The following is a 17,345-nucleotide window of genomic DNA, read 5'->3' on the forward strand; positions in this document are numbered from 1 at the left end:
CAGAACAGGGTCTCAAATTTAGAAAACCAACTTATGCTTGCTTAAGGGGAAAGGTGAGTTGGGGTGCTGCATAAAACCAGAGATTGAAATGAGCACAGATAAAGCTCCTTAAGCCAAATATGGAATAGACAAGAGCTACTCCTTGCTCAACGAAATGGACTCAACACCGCATATTAAACGCCTAAGAATGTACCTGACTAGTAAGTATCTTAAAACCTATGGATTGCTATGTTTCCAAAAGAGAATCAAGCATGTGTACAGGGGCATAAACGCAGCAGTGATAGGATTGGAGAGGTTCGGTGAGCAAATGAAGACCCTTTGAAGTCATATTGCATGGTACCCATTACATGGGTCTCAACTCTCCAGGTTTAAGGTATTCTTCCTTCAGCTAAAACATGCATGTGGAACCCAGAGTATGATCAAACATGTGAACGGGAGACGTGTTCAAATATGTCTCAGTTTTCCTCCCCTGGTACTCGGGTGCAACATTCCAGACGCTTTACTAACACTCTCCCAACTTGGAGAGTCAGTCCCTTTAACCTCCTGTTTGGCCCAGTTTGCAATTTCTGCGGAAGATGAACAGGAATAGCGAGAACCAATGAGAGGCTAGCTGGAGGTGTCTGGACGGGCAAATTTAACTCTCATTTCCCACCAGGAAGAGGAATTAACCAAAGGCTCAGCATGCCAGGCCGGAACCAGATTAGGGCCTGAAGCCTTCCGGCGGTGTTGCGGCCAGGTCACAAGAAAGCGAGTTGAAGAAAGGAGCTCAGGGGCACTGTAATTCACAAACCTGCAGAGTTATAAATGACAGCTATCGTCCAAAAATAGACTGAAGTAAGGCTGCCAAGTGGACTTGAAAGCGGGGCAGAATTGCAGGAAACCGATTTCAGGAGGTAGACTGGAATTGCATTGAAAGCATAGGAAAAGAGGCAGAACGTCCACAATGATGCACTTGGCCAAAAAGGGCGTATGCGTTTTTTCCTGAATATATTCAGGAAAAAACGCATACGCCCTTTTTGGCCAACCAAGCAAGCTTGCAAAGGAAATCTGCACTACAATGAAGTCTCACTTCCCCCCAGTCAAAAGGGCCATCTGAAAAAAGTGTAAAATCCAGAAAGGCAGGACAGGCCATGGAGAACTGGGAGCCTTGTTATGCTGATGGGCGGGATGTAAATTGCCAACAGACACTTGGGAGAAGTGTATGGTGTTTCCTGAAACATCTAAAAAACAAAGCAACAGAGCCTAGGGCACTTCCACTTATGGTCCTATAGCGTAGGGAAATTAAAATCAAAAAGACACAGCCACCCCAAAGTTTGGAACGGCTCTGTTTACAAGAACCTCGTTTACAGTACAAGTTCAACATCGCAGAAAGTGAAAAATGGATAAAGAAGTTGTGGTATTTACTTACAAAGCAATATCACCAAGCAATGAAATCTGTGTCATCAGGCCCTTAGCAGCACAATGAGTGGATTCAGGTATGATGATTCTAACTGAAATAAGTCACACAGAAAAAGAAACATCATAAGATATCAGTAATACACGGAATGTAAACTTGGCTACACAGGAACTGAATTACAGAACAGAACAGGGTCTCAAATTTAGAAAACCAACTTATGCTTGCTTAAGGGTAAAGGTGAGTTGGGGTGCTGCATAAAACCAGAGATTGAAATGAGCACAGATAAAGTTCCTTAAGCCAAATATGGAATAGACAAGAGCTACTCCTTGCTCAAAGAAATGGACTCAACACCGCATATTAAACGCCTAAGAATGTACCTGACTAGTAAGTATCTTAAAACCTAGGGATTGCTATGTCTCAGAAAGAGAATCAAGCATGTGTACAGGGGCATAAACGCAGCAGTGATAGGATTGGAGAGGTTCAGTGAGCAAATGAAGACCCTTTGAAGTCATATTGCATGGTACCCATTCCACGGGTTTCAACTACCCAGATTTTAGGTATTCTTCCTTCAGCTAAAACATGCATGTGGAACCCAGAGTATGATCAACCATGTGATCGGGAGACGTGTTCAAATATGTCTCAGTTTTCGTACCCTGGTACTCGGGTGCAACATTCCAGATGCTTTACTAACACTCTCCCGACTTGGAGAGTCAGTCCCTTTAACCTCCTGTTTGGCCCAGTTTGCAATTTCTGTGGAAGATGAACAGGAATAGCGAGAACCAATGAGAGACTAGCTGGAGGTGTCTGGACGGGCAAATTTAACTCTCATTTCCCACCAGGAAGAGGAAATAACCAGAGGCTCAGCGTGCCGTGCCGGAACCAGATTAGGGCCTGAAGCCTTCCTGCGGTGTTGCGGCCAGGTCACAAGAAAGCGAGTTGAAGAAAGGAGCTCAGGGGCACTGTAATTCACAAACCTGCAGAGTTATAAATGACAGCTATCGTCCAAAAATAGACTGAAGTAAGGCTGCCAAGAGGACTTGAATGTGGGGCAGAATTGCAGGAAACCGATTTCAGGAGGTAGACTGGAATTGCATTGAAAGCATAGGAAAAGAGGCAGAACGTCCACAATGATGCACTTGGCCAAAAAGGGCGTATGCGTTTTTTCCTGAATATATTCAGGAAAAAACGCATACGCCCTTTTTGGCCAACCAAGCAAGCTTGCAAAGGAAATCTGCACTACAATGAAGTCTCACTTCCCCCTGGTCAAAAGGGTCATCTGAAAAAAGGGTAAAATCCAGAAAGGCAGGACAGGCCATGGAGAACTGGGAGCCTTGTTATGCTGATGGGCGGGATGTAAATTGCCAACAACCACTCGGGAGAAGTGTATGGTGTTTTCTGAAACATCTAAAAAACAAAGCAACAGAACCTAGGGCACTTCCACTTATGGTCCTATAGCTTAGGGAAATTAAAATCAAAAAGACACAGCCACCCCAAAGTTTGGGACGCCTCTGTTTACAAGAACCTCGTTTACAGTACAATTTCAACATTGCAGAAAGTGAAAAATGGATAAAGAAGTTGTGGTATTTACTTACAAAGCAATATCACTCAGCAATGAAATCTGTGTCATCAGGCCCTTAGCATCACAATGAGTGGATTCAGGTATGATGATTCTAACTGAAATAAGTCACACAGAAAAAGAAACATCATAAGATATCAGTAATACATGGAATGTAAACTTGGCTACACAGGAACTGAATTACAGAACAGAACAGGGTCTCAAATTTAGAAAACCAACTTATGCTTGCTTAAGGGGAAAGGTGAGTTGGGGTGCTGCATAAAACCAGAGATTGAAATGAGCACAGATAAAGTTCCTTAAGCCAAATATGGAATAGACAAGAGCTACTCCTTGCTCAACGAAATGGACTCAACACCCCATATTAAACGCCTAAGAATGTACCTGACTAGTAAGTATCTTAAAACCTATGGATTGCTATGTCTCCGAAAGAGAATCAAGCATGTGTACAGGGGCATAAACGCAGCAGTGATAGGATTGGAGAGGTTCGGTGAGCAAATGAACACCCTTTGAAGTCATATTGCATGGTACCCATTCCACGGGTTTCAACTACCCAGGTTTAAGGTATTCTTCCTTCAGCTTAAACATGCATGTGGAACCTAGAGTATGATCAACCATGTGATCGGGAGACGTGTTCAAATATGTCTCAGTTTTCGTACCCTGGTACTCGGGTGCAACATTCCAGACGCTTTACTAACACTCTCCCCACTTGGAGAGTCAGTCCCTTTAACCTCCTGTTTGGCCTAGTTTGCAATTTCTGTGGAAGATGAACAGGAATAGCGAGAACCAATGAGAGACTAGCTGGAGGTGTCTGGATGGGCAAATTTAACTCTCATTTCCCACCAGGAAGAGGAATTAACCAAAGGCTCAGCGTGTCGTGCAAGAACCAGATTAGGGCCTGAAGACATCCTGCGGTGTTGCGGCCAGGTCACAAGAAAGCGAGTTGAAGAAAGGAGCTCAGGGGCACTGTAATTCACAAACCTGCAGAGTTATAAATGACAGCTATCGTCCAAAAATATACTGAAGTAAGGCTGCCAAGAGGACTTGAAAGCGGGGCAGAATTGCAGGAAACCGATTTCAGGAGGTAGACTGGAATTGCATTGAAAGCATAGGAAAAGAGGCAGAACGTCCACAATGATGCACTTGTCCAAAAAGGGCGTATGCGTTTTTTCCTGAATATATTCAGGAAAAAACGCATACGCACTTTTTGGCCAACCAAGCAAACTTGCAAAGGAAATCTGCACTACAATGAAGTCTCACTTCCCCCCGGTCAAAAGGGCCATCTGAAAAAAGTGTAAAATCCAGAAAGGCAGGACAGGCCATGGAGAACTGGGAGCCTTGTTATGCTGATGGGCGGGATGTAAATTGCCAACAGACACTTGGGAGAAGTGTATGGTGTTTCCTGAAACATCTAAAAAACAAAGCAACAGAGCCTAGGGCACTTCCACTTATGGTCCTATAGCTTAGGGAAATTAAAATCAAAAAGACACAGCCACCCCAAAGTTTGGGACGCCTCTGTTTACAAGAACCTCGTTTACAGTACAATTTCAACATTGCAGAAAGTGAAAAATGGATAAAGAAGTTGTGGTATTTACTTACAAAGCAATATCACTCAGCAATGAAATCTGTGTCATCAGGCCCTTAGCATCACAATGAGTGGATTCAGGTATGATGATTCTAACTGAAATAAGTCACACAGAAAAAGAAACATCATAAGATATCAGTAATACATGGAATGTAAACTTGGCTACACAGGAACTGAATTACAGAACAGAACAGGGTCTCAAATTTAGAAAACCAACTTATGCTTGCTTAAGGGGAAAGGTGAGTTGGGGTGCTGCATAAAACCAGAGATTGAAATGAGCACAGATAAAGTTCCTTAAGCCAAATATGGAATAGACAAGAGCTACTCCTTGCTCAACGAAATGGACTCAACACCCCATATTAAACGCCTAAGAATGTACCTGACTAGTAAGTATCTTAAAACCTATGGATTGCTATGTCTCCGAAAGAGAATCAAGCATGTGTACAGGGGCATAAACGCAGCAGTGATAGGATTGGAGAGGTTCGGTGAGCAAATGAACACCCTTTGAAGTCATATTGCATGGTACCCATTCCACGGGTTTCAACTACCCAGGTTTAAGGTATTCTTCCTTCAGCTTAAACATGCATGTGGAACCTAGAGTATGATCAACCATGTGATCGGGAGACGTGTTCAAATATGTCTCAGTTTTCGTACCCTGGTACTCGGGTGCAACATTCCAGACGCTTTACTAACACTCTCCCCACTTGGAGAGTCAGTCCCTTTAACCTCCTGTTTGGCCTAGTTTGCAATTTCTGTGGAAGATGAACAGGAATAGCGAGAACCAATGAGAGACTAGCTGGAGGTGTCTGGATGGGCAAATTTAACTCTCATTTCCCACCAGGAAGAGGAATTAACCAAAGGCTCAGCGTGTCGTGCAAGAACCAGATTAGGGCCTGAAGACATCCTGCGGTGTTGCGGCCAGGTCACAAGAAAGCGAGTTGAAGAAAGGAGCTCAGGGGCACTGTAATTCACAAACCTGCAGAGTTATAAATGACAGCTATCGTCCAAAAATATACTGAAGTAAGGCTGCCAAGAGGACTTGAAAGCGGGGCAGAATTGCAGGAAACCGATTTCAGGAGGTAGACTGGAATTGCATTGAAAGCATAGGAAAAGAGGCAGAACGTCCACAATGATGCACTTGTCCAAAAAGGGCGTATGCGTTTTTTCCTGAATATATTCAGGAAAAAACGCATACGCACTTTTTGGCCAACCAAGCAAACTTGCAAAGGAAATCTGCACTACAATGAAGTCTCACTTCCCCCCGGTCAAAAGGGCCATCTGAAAAAAGTGTAAAATCCAGAAAGGCAGGACAGGCCATGGAGAACTGGGAGCCTTGTTATGCTGATGGGCGGGATGTAAATTGCCAACAGACACTTGGGAGAAGTGTATGGTGTTTCCTGAAACATCTAAAAAACAAAGCAACAGAGCCTAGGGCACTTCCACTTATGGTCCTATAGATTAGGGAAATTAAAATCAAAAAGACACAGCCACCCCAAAGTTTGGGACGCCTCTGTTTACAAGAACCTCGTTTACCGTACAAGTTCAATATCACAGAAAGTGAAAAATGGATAAAGAACTTGTGGTACTTACGTACAATGCAGTATCACTCAGCAATGAAATCTATGTCATCAGGCCCGTAGCAGCATAATGAGTGGATTCAGGTACGATGATTCTAACTGAAATAAGTCACACAGAAAAAGAAACATCATAAGATATCACTAATACACGGAATGTAAACTTGGCTACACAGGAACTGCATTCCAAAACAGAACAGGGTCTCAAATTTAGAAAACCAACTTATGCTTGCTTAAGGGGAAAGGTGAGTTGGGGTGCTGCATAAAACCAGAGATTGAAATGAGCAAAGATAAAGTTCCTTAAGCCAAATATGGAATAGACAAGAGCTACTCCTTGCTCAACCAAATGGACTCAACACCGCATATTAAACGCCTAAGAATGTACCTGACTAGTAAGTATCTTAAAACCTATGGATTGCTATGTCTCTGAAAGAGAATCAAGCATGTGTACAGGGGCATAAACGCAGCAGTGATAGGATTGGAGAGGTTCGGTGAGCAAATGAAGACCCTTTGAAGTCATATTGCATGGTACCCATTCCACGGTCTTAACTCTCCAGGTTTAAGGTATTCTTCCTTCAGCTAAAACATGCATGTGGAACCCAGAGTATGATCAACCATGTGATCGGGAGACGTGTTCAAATATGTCTCAGTTTTCCTCCCCTGGTACTCGGGTGCAACATTCCAGACGCATTACTAACACTCTCCCCACTTGGAGAGTCAGCGCCTTTAACCTCCGGTTTGGCACAGTTTGCAATTTCTGCGGAAGATGAACAGGAATAGCGAGAACCAATGAGAGGCTAGCTGGAGGTGTCTGGACGGGCAAATTTAACTCTCATTTCCCACCAGGAAGAGGAAATAACCAAAGGCTCAGCGTGCCGTACCGGAACCAGATTAGGGCCTGAAGCCATCCTGCGGTGTTTCGGCCAGCTCAAAAGAAAGCGAGTTGAAGAAAGGAGCTCAGGGGCACTGTAATTCACAAACCTGCAGAGTCATAAATGACAGCTATCGTCCAAAAATAGACTGAAGTAAGGCTGCCAAGAGGACTTGAAAGCGGGGCAGAATTGCAGGAAACCGATTTCAGGAGGTAGACTGGAATTGCATTGAAAGCATAGGAAAAGAGGCAGAACGTCCACAATGATGCACTTGGCCAAAAAGGGCGTATGCATTTTTTCCTGAATATATTCAGGAAAAAACGCATATGCCCTTTTTGGCCAACCAAGCAAGCTTGCAAAGGAAATCTGCACTACAATGAAGTCTCACTTCCCCCCGGTCAAAAGGGCCATCTGAAAAAAGTGTAAAATCCAGAAAGGCAGGACAGGCCATGGAGAACTGGGAGCCTTGTTATGCTGATGGGCGGGATGTAAATTGCCAACAACCACTTGGGAGAAGTGTATGGTGTTTCCTGAAACATCTAAAAACAAAGCAAAAGAGCCTAGGACTTTTCCGCTTATGGTCCTATAGCTTAGGGAAATTAAAATCAAAAACACACAGCCACCCCAAAGTTTGGGACGCCTCTGTTTACAAGAACCTCGTTTACCGTACAAGTTCAATATCACAGAAAGTGAAAAATGCATAAAGAACTTGTGGTACTTACGTACAATGCAGTATCACTCAGCAATGAAATCTATGTCATCAGGCCCGTAGCAGCATCATGAGTGGATTCAGGTACGATGATTCTAACTGAAATAAGTCACACAGAAAAAGAAACATCATAAGATATCACTAATACACGGAATGTAAACTTGGCTACACAGGAACTGCATTCCAAAACAGAACAGTGTCTCAAATTTAGAAAACCAACTTATGCTTGCTTAAGGGGAAAGGTGAGTTGGGGTGCTGCATAAAACCAGAGATTGAAATGAGCAAAGATAAAGTTCCTTAAGCCAAATATGGAATAGACAAGAGCTACTCCTTGCTCAACGAAATGGACACAAAACCCCATATTAAAAGCCTAAGAATGCAACTGACTAGTACGTATCTCAAAACCTATGGTTTGCTATGTCTCCGAAAGAGAATCAAGCATGTGTACAGGGGCATAAACGCAGCAGTGATAGGATTGGAGAGGTTCGTGAGCAAATGAAGACCCTTTGAAGTCATATTGCATGGTACCCATTCCACGGGATTCAATTCTCCAGGTTTAAGGTATTCTTCGTTCAGCTAAAACATGCATGTGGAACCCAGAGTATGATCAACCATGTGAACGGGAGACGTGTTCAAATATGTCTCAGTTTTCCTCCCCTGGTACTCGGGTGTAACATTCCAGACGCTTTACTAACACTCTCCCAACTTGGAGAGTCAGTCCCTTTAACCTCCTGTTTGGCCCAGTTTGCAATTTCTGCGGAAGATGAACAGGAATAGCGAGAACCAATGAGAGGCTAGCTGGAGGTGTCTGGACGGGCAAATTTAACTCTCATTTCCCACCAGGAAGAGGAAATAACCAAAGGCTCAGCATGCCAGGCCGGAACCAGATTAGGGCCTGAAGCCATCCTGCGGTGTTGCGGCCAGGTCACAAGAAAGCGTGTTGAAGAAAGGAGCTCAGGGGCACTGTAATTCACAAACCTGCAGAGTTATAAATGACAGCTATCGTCCAAAAATACACTGAAGTAAGGCTGCCAAGAGGACTTGAAAGCGGGGCAGAATTGCGGGAAACCGATTTCAGGAGGTAGACTGGAATTGCATTGAAAGCATAGGAAAAGAGTCAGAACGTCCACAATGATGCACTTGGCCAAAAAGTGCGTATGCGTTTTTTCCTGAATATATTCAGGAAAAAACGCATACGCCCTTTTTGGCCAACCAAGCAAGCTTGCAAAGGAAATCTGCACTACAATGAAGTCTCACTTCCCCCCGGTCAAAAGGGCCATCTGAAAAAAGTGTAAAATCCAGAAAGGCAGGACAGGCCATGGAGAACTGGGAGCCTTGTTATGCTGATGGGCGGGATGTAAATTGCCAACAGACACTTGGGAGAAGTGTATGGTGTTTCCTGAAACAGCTAAAAAACAAAGCAACAGAACCTAGGGCACTTCCACTTATGGTCCTATAGCTTAGGGAAATTAAAATCAAAAAGACACAGCCACCCCAGAGTTTGGAACGGCTCTGTTTACAAGAACCTCGTTTACAGTACAAGTTCAACATTGCAGAAAGTGAAAAATGGATAAAGAAGTTGTGGTATTTACTTACAAAGCAATATCACTCAGCAATGAAATCTGTGTCATCAGGCCCTTAGCAGCACAATGAGTGGATTCAGGTATGATGATTCTAACTGAAATAAGTCACACAGAAAAAGAAACATCATAAGATATCAATAATACACGGAATGTAAACTTGGCTACACAGGAACTGAATTACAGAACAGAACAGGGTCTCAAATTTAGAAAACTAACTTATGCTTGCTTAAGGGGAAAGGTGAGTTGGGGTGCTGCATAAAACCAGAGATTGAAATGAGCACAGATAAAGTTCCTTAAGCCAAATATGGAATAGACAAGAGCTACTCCTTGCTCAACGAAATGGACTCAACACCGCATATTAAACGCCTAAGAATGTACCTGACTAGTAAGTATCTTAAAATCTATGGATTGCTATGTCTCCGAAAGAGAATCAAGCATGTGTACAGGGGCATAAACGCAGCAGTGATAGGATTGGAGAGGTTCGTGAGCAAATGAAGACCCTTTGAAGTCATATTGCATGGTACCCATTCCACGGGTTTCAACTACCCAGGTTTAAGGTATTCTTCCTTCAGCTAAAACATGCATGTGGAACCTAGAGTATGATCAACCATGTGATCGGGAGACGTGTTCAAATATGTCTCAGTTTTCGTACCCTGGTCCTCGGGTGCAACATTCCAGACACTTTACTAACACTCTCCCCACTTGGAGAGTCAGTCCCTTTAACCTCCTGTTTGGCCCAGTTTGCAATTTCTGCGGAAGATGAACAGGAATAGCGAGAACCAATGAGAGACTAGCTGGAGGTGTCTGGATGGGCAAATTTAACTCTCATTTCCCACCAGGAAGAGGAATTAACCAAAGGCTCAGCGTGCCGTGCCAGAACCAGATTAGGGCCTGAAGACATCCTGTGGTGTTGCGGCCAGGTCACAAGAAAGCGAGTTGAAGAAAGGAGCTCAGGGGCACTGTAATTCACAAACCTGCAGAGTTATAAATGACAGCTATCGTCCAAAAATAGACTGAAGTAAGGCTGCCAAGAGGACTTGAAAGCGGGGCAGAATTGCAGGAAACCGATTTCAGGAGGTAGACTGGAATTGCATTGAAAGCATAGGAAAAGAGGCAGAACGTCCACAATGATGCACTTGGCCAAAAAGGGCGTATGCGTTTTTTCCTGAATATATTCAGGAAAAAACGCATACGCCCTTTTTGGCCAACCAAGCAAGCTTGCAAAGGAAATCTGCACTACAATGAAGTCTCACTTCCCCCCGGTCAAAAGGGCCATCTGAAAAAAGTGTAAAATCCAGAAAGGCAACAGGCCATGGAGAACTGGGAGCCTTGTTATGCTGATGGGCGGGATGTAAATTGCCAACAGACACTCAGGAGAAGTGTATGGTGTTTCCAGAAACATCTAAAAAACAAAGCAACAGAGCCTAGGGCACTTCCACCTATGGTCCTATAGCTTAGGGAAATTAAAATCAAAAAGACACAGCCACCCCAAAGTTTGGGACGCCTCTGTTTACAAGAACCTCGTTTACCGTACAAGTTCAATATCACAGAAAGTGAAAAATGGATAAAGAACCTGTGGTACTTACGTACAATGCAGTATCACTCAGCAATGAAATCTATGTCATCAGGCCCGTAGCAGCATAATGAGTGGATTCAGGTACGATGATTCTAACTGAAATAAGTCACACAGAAAAAGAAACATCATAAGATATCACTAATACACGGAATGTAATCTTGGCTATACAGGAACTGCATTCCAAAACAGAACAGGGTCTCAAATTTAGAAAACCAACTTATGCTTGCTTAAGGGGAAAGGTGAGTTGGGGTGCTGCATAAAACCAGAGATTGAAATGAGCACAGATAAAGTTCCTTAAGCCAAATATGGAATAGACAAGAGCTACTCCTTGCTCAACGAAATGGACTCAACACCGCATATTAAACGCCTAAGAATGTACCTGACTAGTAAGTATCTTAAAATCTATGGATTGCTATGTCTCCGAAAGAGAATCAAGCATGTGTACAGGGGCATAAACGCAGCAGTGATAGGATTGGAGAGGTTCGTGAGCAAATGAAGACCCTTTGAAGTCATATTGCATGGTACCCATTCCACGGGTTTCAACTACCCAGGTTTAAGGTATTCTTCCTTCAGCTAAAACATGCATGTGGAACCTAGAGTATGATCAACCATGTGATCGGGAGACGTGTTCAAATATGTCTCAGTTTTCGTACCCTGGTCCTCGGGTGCAACATTCCAGACACTTTACTAACACTCTCCCCACTTGGAGAGTCAGTCCCTTTAACCTCCTGTTTGGCCCAGTTTGCAATTTCTGCGGAAGATGAACAGGAATAGCGAGAACCAATGAGAGACTAGCTGGAGGTGTCTGGATGGGCAAATTTAACTCTCATTTCCCACCAGGAAGAGGAATTAACCAAAGGCTCAGCATGCCGTGCCAGAACCAGATTAGGGCCTGAAGACATCCTGCGGTGTTGCGGCCAGGTCACAAGAAAGCGAGTTGAAGAAAGGAGCTCAGGGGCACTGTAATTCACAAACCTGCAGAGTTATAAATGACAGCTATCGTCCAAAAATAGACTGAAGTAAGGCTGCCAAGAGGACTTGAAAGCGGGGCAGAATTGCAGGAAACCGATTTCAGGAGGTAGACTGGAATTGCATTGAAAGCATAGGAAAAGAGGCAGAACGTCCACAATGATGCACTTGGCCAAAAAGGGCGTATGCGTTTTTTCCTGAATATATTCAGGAAAAAACGCATACGCCCTTTTTGGCCAACCAAGCAAGCTTGCAAAGGAAATCTGCACTACAATGAAGTCTCACTTCCCCCCGGTCAAAAGGGCCATCTGAAAAAAGTGTAAAATCCAGAAAGGCAACAGGCCATGGAGAACTGGGAGCCTTGTTATGCTGATGGGCGGGATGTAAATTGCCAACAGACACTCAGGAGAAGTGTATGGTGTTTCCAGAAACATCTAAAAAACAAAGCAACAGAGCCTAGGGCACTTCCACCTATGGTCCTATAGCTTAGGGAAATTAAAATCAAAAAGACACAGCCACCCCAAAGTTTGGGACGCCTCTGTTTACAAGAACCTCGTTTACCGTACAAGTTCAATATCACAGAAAGTGAAAAATGGATAAAGAACCTGTGGTACTTACGTACAATGCAGTATCACTCAGCAATGAAATCTATGTCATCAGGCCCGTAGCAGCATAATGAGTGGATTCAGGTACGATGATTCTAACTGAAATAAGTCACACAGAAAAAGAAACATCATAAGATATCACTAATACACGGAATGTAATCTTGGCTATACAGGAACTGCATTCCAAAACAGAACAGGGTCTCAAATTTAGAAAACCAACTTATGCTTGCTTAAGGGGAAAGGTGAGTTGGGGTGCTGCATAAAACCAGAGATTGAAATGAGCACAGATAAAGTTCCTTAAGCCAAATATGGAATAGACAAGAGCTACTCCTTGCTCAACGAAATGGACTCAACACCGCATATTAAACGCCTAAGAATGTACCTGACTAGTAAGTATCTTAAAACCTATAGATTGCTATGTATCCGAAAGAGAATCAAGCATGTGTACAGAGGCATAAACGCAGCAGTAATAGGATTTGAGAGGTTCGTGAGCAAATGAAGACCCTTTGAAGTCATATTGCATGTTACCCATTACACGGGTTTCAAATACCCAGGTTTAAGGTATTCTTCCTTCAGCTAAAACATGCATGTGGAACCTAGAGTATGATCAACCATGTGATCGGGAGACGTGTTCAAATATGTCTCAGTTTTTGTACCCTGGTCCTCGGGTGCAACATTCCAGACGCTTTACTAACACTCTCCCGACTTGGAGAGTCAGTCCCTTTAACCTCCTGTTTGGCCCAGTTTGCAATTTCTGCGGAAGATGAACAGGAATAGCGAGAACCAGTGAGAGACTAGCTGGAGGTGTCTGGACGGGCAAATTTAACTCTCATTTCCCACCAGGAAGAGGAAATAACCAAAGGCTCAGCATGCCATACAGGAACCAGATTAGGGCCTGAAGGCATCCTGCGTTGTTGCGGCCAGCTCAAAAGAAAGCGAGTTGAAGAAAGGAGCTCAGGGGCACTGTAATTCACAAACCTGCAGAGTTATAAATGACAGCTATCGTCCAAAAATAGACTGAAGTAAGGCTGCCAAGAGGACTTGAAAGCGGGGCAGAATTGCAGGAAACCGATTTCAGGAGGTAGACTGGAATTGCATTGAAAGCATAGGAAAAGAGGCAGAACGTCCACAATGATGCACTTGGCCAAAAAGGGCGTATGCGTTTTTTCCTGAATATATTCAGGAAAAAACGCATACGCCCTTTTTGGCCAACCAAGCAAGCTTGCAAAGGAAATCTGCACTACAATGAAGTCTCACTTCCCCCCGGTCAAAAGGGCCATCTGAAAAAAGTGTAAAATCCAGAAAGGCAGGACAGGCCATGGAGAACTGGGAGCCTTGTTATGCTGATGGGCGGGATGTAAATTGCCAACAGACACTCCGGAGAAGTGTATGGTGTTTCCTGAAACATCTAAAAAACAAAGCAACAGAGCCTAGGGCACTTCCACTTATGGTCCTATAGCTTAGGGAAATTAAAATCAAAAAGACACAGCCACCCCAAAGTTTGGGACGCCTCTGTTTACAAGAACCTCGTTTACAGTACAAGTTCAATATCACAGAAAGTGAAAAATGGATAAAGAACTTGTGGTACTTACGTACAATGCAGTATCACTCAGCAATGAAATCTATGTCATCAGGCCCGTAGCAGCATCATTAGTGGATTCAGGTACGATGATTCTAACTGAAATAAGTCACACAGAAAAAGAAACATCATAAGATATCACTAGTACACGGAATGTAAACTTGGCTACACAGGAACTGCATTCCAAAACAGAACAGGGTCTCAAATTTAGAAAACCAACTTATGCTTGCTTAAGGGGAAAGGTGAGTTGGGGTGCTGCATAAAACCAGAGATTGAAATGAGCACAGATAAAGCTCCTTAAGCCAAATATGGAATAGACAAGAGCTACTCCTTGCTCAACGAAATGGACTCAACACCGCATATTAAACGCCTAAGAATGTACCTGACTAGTAAGTATCTTAAAACCTATGGATTGCTATGTTTCCAAAAGAGAATCAAGCGTGTGTACAGGGGCATAAACGCAGCAGTGATAGGATTGGAGAGGTTCGGTGAGCAAATGAAGACCCTTTGAAGTCATATTGCATGGTACCCATTACATGGGTCTCAACTCTCCAGGTTTAAGGTATTCTTCCTTCAGCTAAAACATGCATGTGGAACCCAGAGTATGAGCAACCATGTGAACGGGAGACGTGTTCAAATATGTCTCAGTTTTCCTCCCCTGGTACTCGGGTGCAACATTCCAGATGCTTTACTAACACTCTCCCCACTTGGAGAGTCAGCGCCTTTAACCTCCTGTTTGGCCCAGTTTGCAATTTCTGCGGAAGATGAACAGGAATAGCGAGAACCAATGAGAGGCTAGCTGGAGGTGTCTGGATGGGCAAATTTAACTCTCATTTCCCACCAGGAAGAGAAAATAACCAAAGGCTCAGCGTGCCGTACCGGAACCAGATTAGGGCCTGAAGCCATCCTGCGGTGTTGCGGCCAGCTCAAAAGAAAGCGAGTTGAAGAAAGGAGCTCAGGGGCACTGTAATTCACAAACCTGCAGAGTTATAAATGACAGCTATCGTCCAAAAATAGACTGAAGTAAGGCTGCCAAGAGGACTTGAAAGCGGGGCAGAATTGCAGGAAACCGATTTCAGGAGGTAGCCTGGAATTGCATTGAAAGCATAGGAAAAGAGGCAGAACGTCCACAATGATGCACTTGGCCAAAAAGGGCGTATGCGTTTTTTCCTGAATATATTCAGGAAAAAACGCATACGCCCTTTTTGGCCAACCAAGCAAGCTTGCAAAGGAAATCTGCACTACAATGAAGTCTCACTTCCCCCCGGTCAAAAGGGCTATCTGAAAAAAGTGTAAAATCCAGAAAGGCAGGACAGGCCATGGAGAACTGGGAGCCTTGTTATGCTGAAGGGTGGGATGTAAATTGCCAACAACCACTCGGGAGAAGTGTATGGTGTTTCCTGAAACATCTAAAAAACAAAGCAACAGAGCCTAGGGCACTTCCACTTATGGTCCTATAGCTTAGGGAATTTAAAATCAAAAAGACACAGCCACCCCAAAGTTTGGAACGGCTCTGTTTACAAGAACCTCGTTTACAGTACAAGTTCAACATCGCAGAAAGTGAAAAATGGATAAAAAAGTTGTGGTATTTACTTACAAAGCAATATCACTCAGCAATGAAATCTGTGTCATCAGGCCCTTAGTAGCACAATGAGTGGATTCAGGTATGATGATTCTAACTGAAATAAGTCACACAGAAAAAGAAACATCATAAGATATCAGTAATACACGGAATGTAAACTTGGCTACACAGGAACTGAATTACAGAACAGAACAGGGACTCAAATTTAGAAAACCAACTTATGCTTGCTTAAGGGGAAAGGTGAGTTGGGGTGCTGCATAAAACCAGAGATTGAAATGAGCACAGATAAAGTTCCTTAAGCCAAATATGGAATAGACAAGAGCTACTCCTTGCTCAACGAAATGGACTCAACACCGCATATTAAACGCCTAAGAATGTACCTGACTAGTAAGTATCTTAAAACCTATGGATTGCTATGTCTCCGAAAGAGAATCAAGCATGTGTACAGGGGCATAAACGCAGCAGTGATAGGATTGGAGAGGTTCGGTGAGCAAATGAAGACCCTTTGAAGTCATATTGCATGGTACCCATTCCACGGGTTTCAACTACCCAGGTTTTAGGTATTCTTCCTTCAGCTAAAACATGCATGTGGAACCCAGAGTATGATCAACCGTGTGATCGGGAGATGTGTTCAAATATGTCTCAGTTTTCCTCCCCTGGTACTCGGGTGCAACATTCCAGATGCTTTACTAACACTCTCCCCACTTGGAGAGTCAGCGCCTTTAACCTCCTGTTTGGCACAGTTTGCAATTTCTGCGGAAGATGAACAGGAATAGCGAGAACCAATGAGAGGCTAGCTGGAGGTGTCTGGTCGGGCAAATTTAACTCTCATTTCCCACCAGGAAGAGGAAATAACCAAAGGCTCAGTGTGCCGTACCGGAACCAGATTAGGGCCTGAAGCCATCCTGCGGTGTTGCGGCCAGCTCAAAAGAAAGCGAGTTGAAGAAAGGAGCTCAGGGGCACTGTAATTCACAAACCTGCAGAGTTATAAATGACAGCTATCGTCCAAAAATTGACTGAAGTTAGGCTGCCAAGAGGACTTGAAAGCGGGGCAGAATTGCAGGAAACCGATTTCAGGAGGTAGACTGGAATTGCATTGAAAGCATAGGAAAAGAGGCAGAACGTCCACAATGATGCACTTGGCCAAAAAGGGCGTATGCGTTTTTTCCTGAATATATTCAGGAAAAAACGCATACGCCCTTTTTGGCCAACCAAGCAAGCTTGCAAAGGAAATCTGCACTACAATGAAGTCTCACTTCCTCCCGGTCAAAAGGGCCATCTGAAAAAAGTGTAAAATCCAGAAAGGCAGGACAGGCCATGGAGAACTGGGAGCCTTGTTATGCTGATGGGTGGGATGTAAATTGCCAACAGACACTCGGGAGAAGTGTATGGTGTTTCCTGAAACATCTAAAAAACAAAGCAACAGAGCCTAGGGCACTTCCACTTATGGTCCTATAGCTTAGGGAAATTAAAATCAAAAAGACACAGCCACCCCAAAGTTTGGGACGCCTCTGTTTACAAGAACCTCGTTTACCGTACAAGTTCAATATCACAGAAAGTGAAAAATGGATAAAGAACTTGTGGTACTTACGTACAATGCAGTATCACTCAGCAATGAAATCTATGTCATCAGGCCCGTAGCAGCATAATGAGTAGATTCAGGTACGATGATTCTAACTGAAATAGGTCACACAGAAAAAGAAACATCATAAGATATCAGTAATACACGGAATGTAAACTTG

This window comes from Stenella coeruleoalba (assembly GCF_951394435.1).
Source record: "Stenella coeruleoalba genome assembly, contig: scaffold_149, whole genome shotgun sequence".
NCBI classification, from domain to species: domain Eukaryota; kingdom Metazoa; phylum Chordata; class Mammalia; order Artiodactyla; family Delphinidae; genus Stenella; species Stenella coeruleoalba.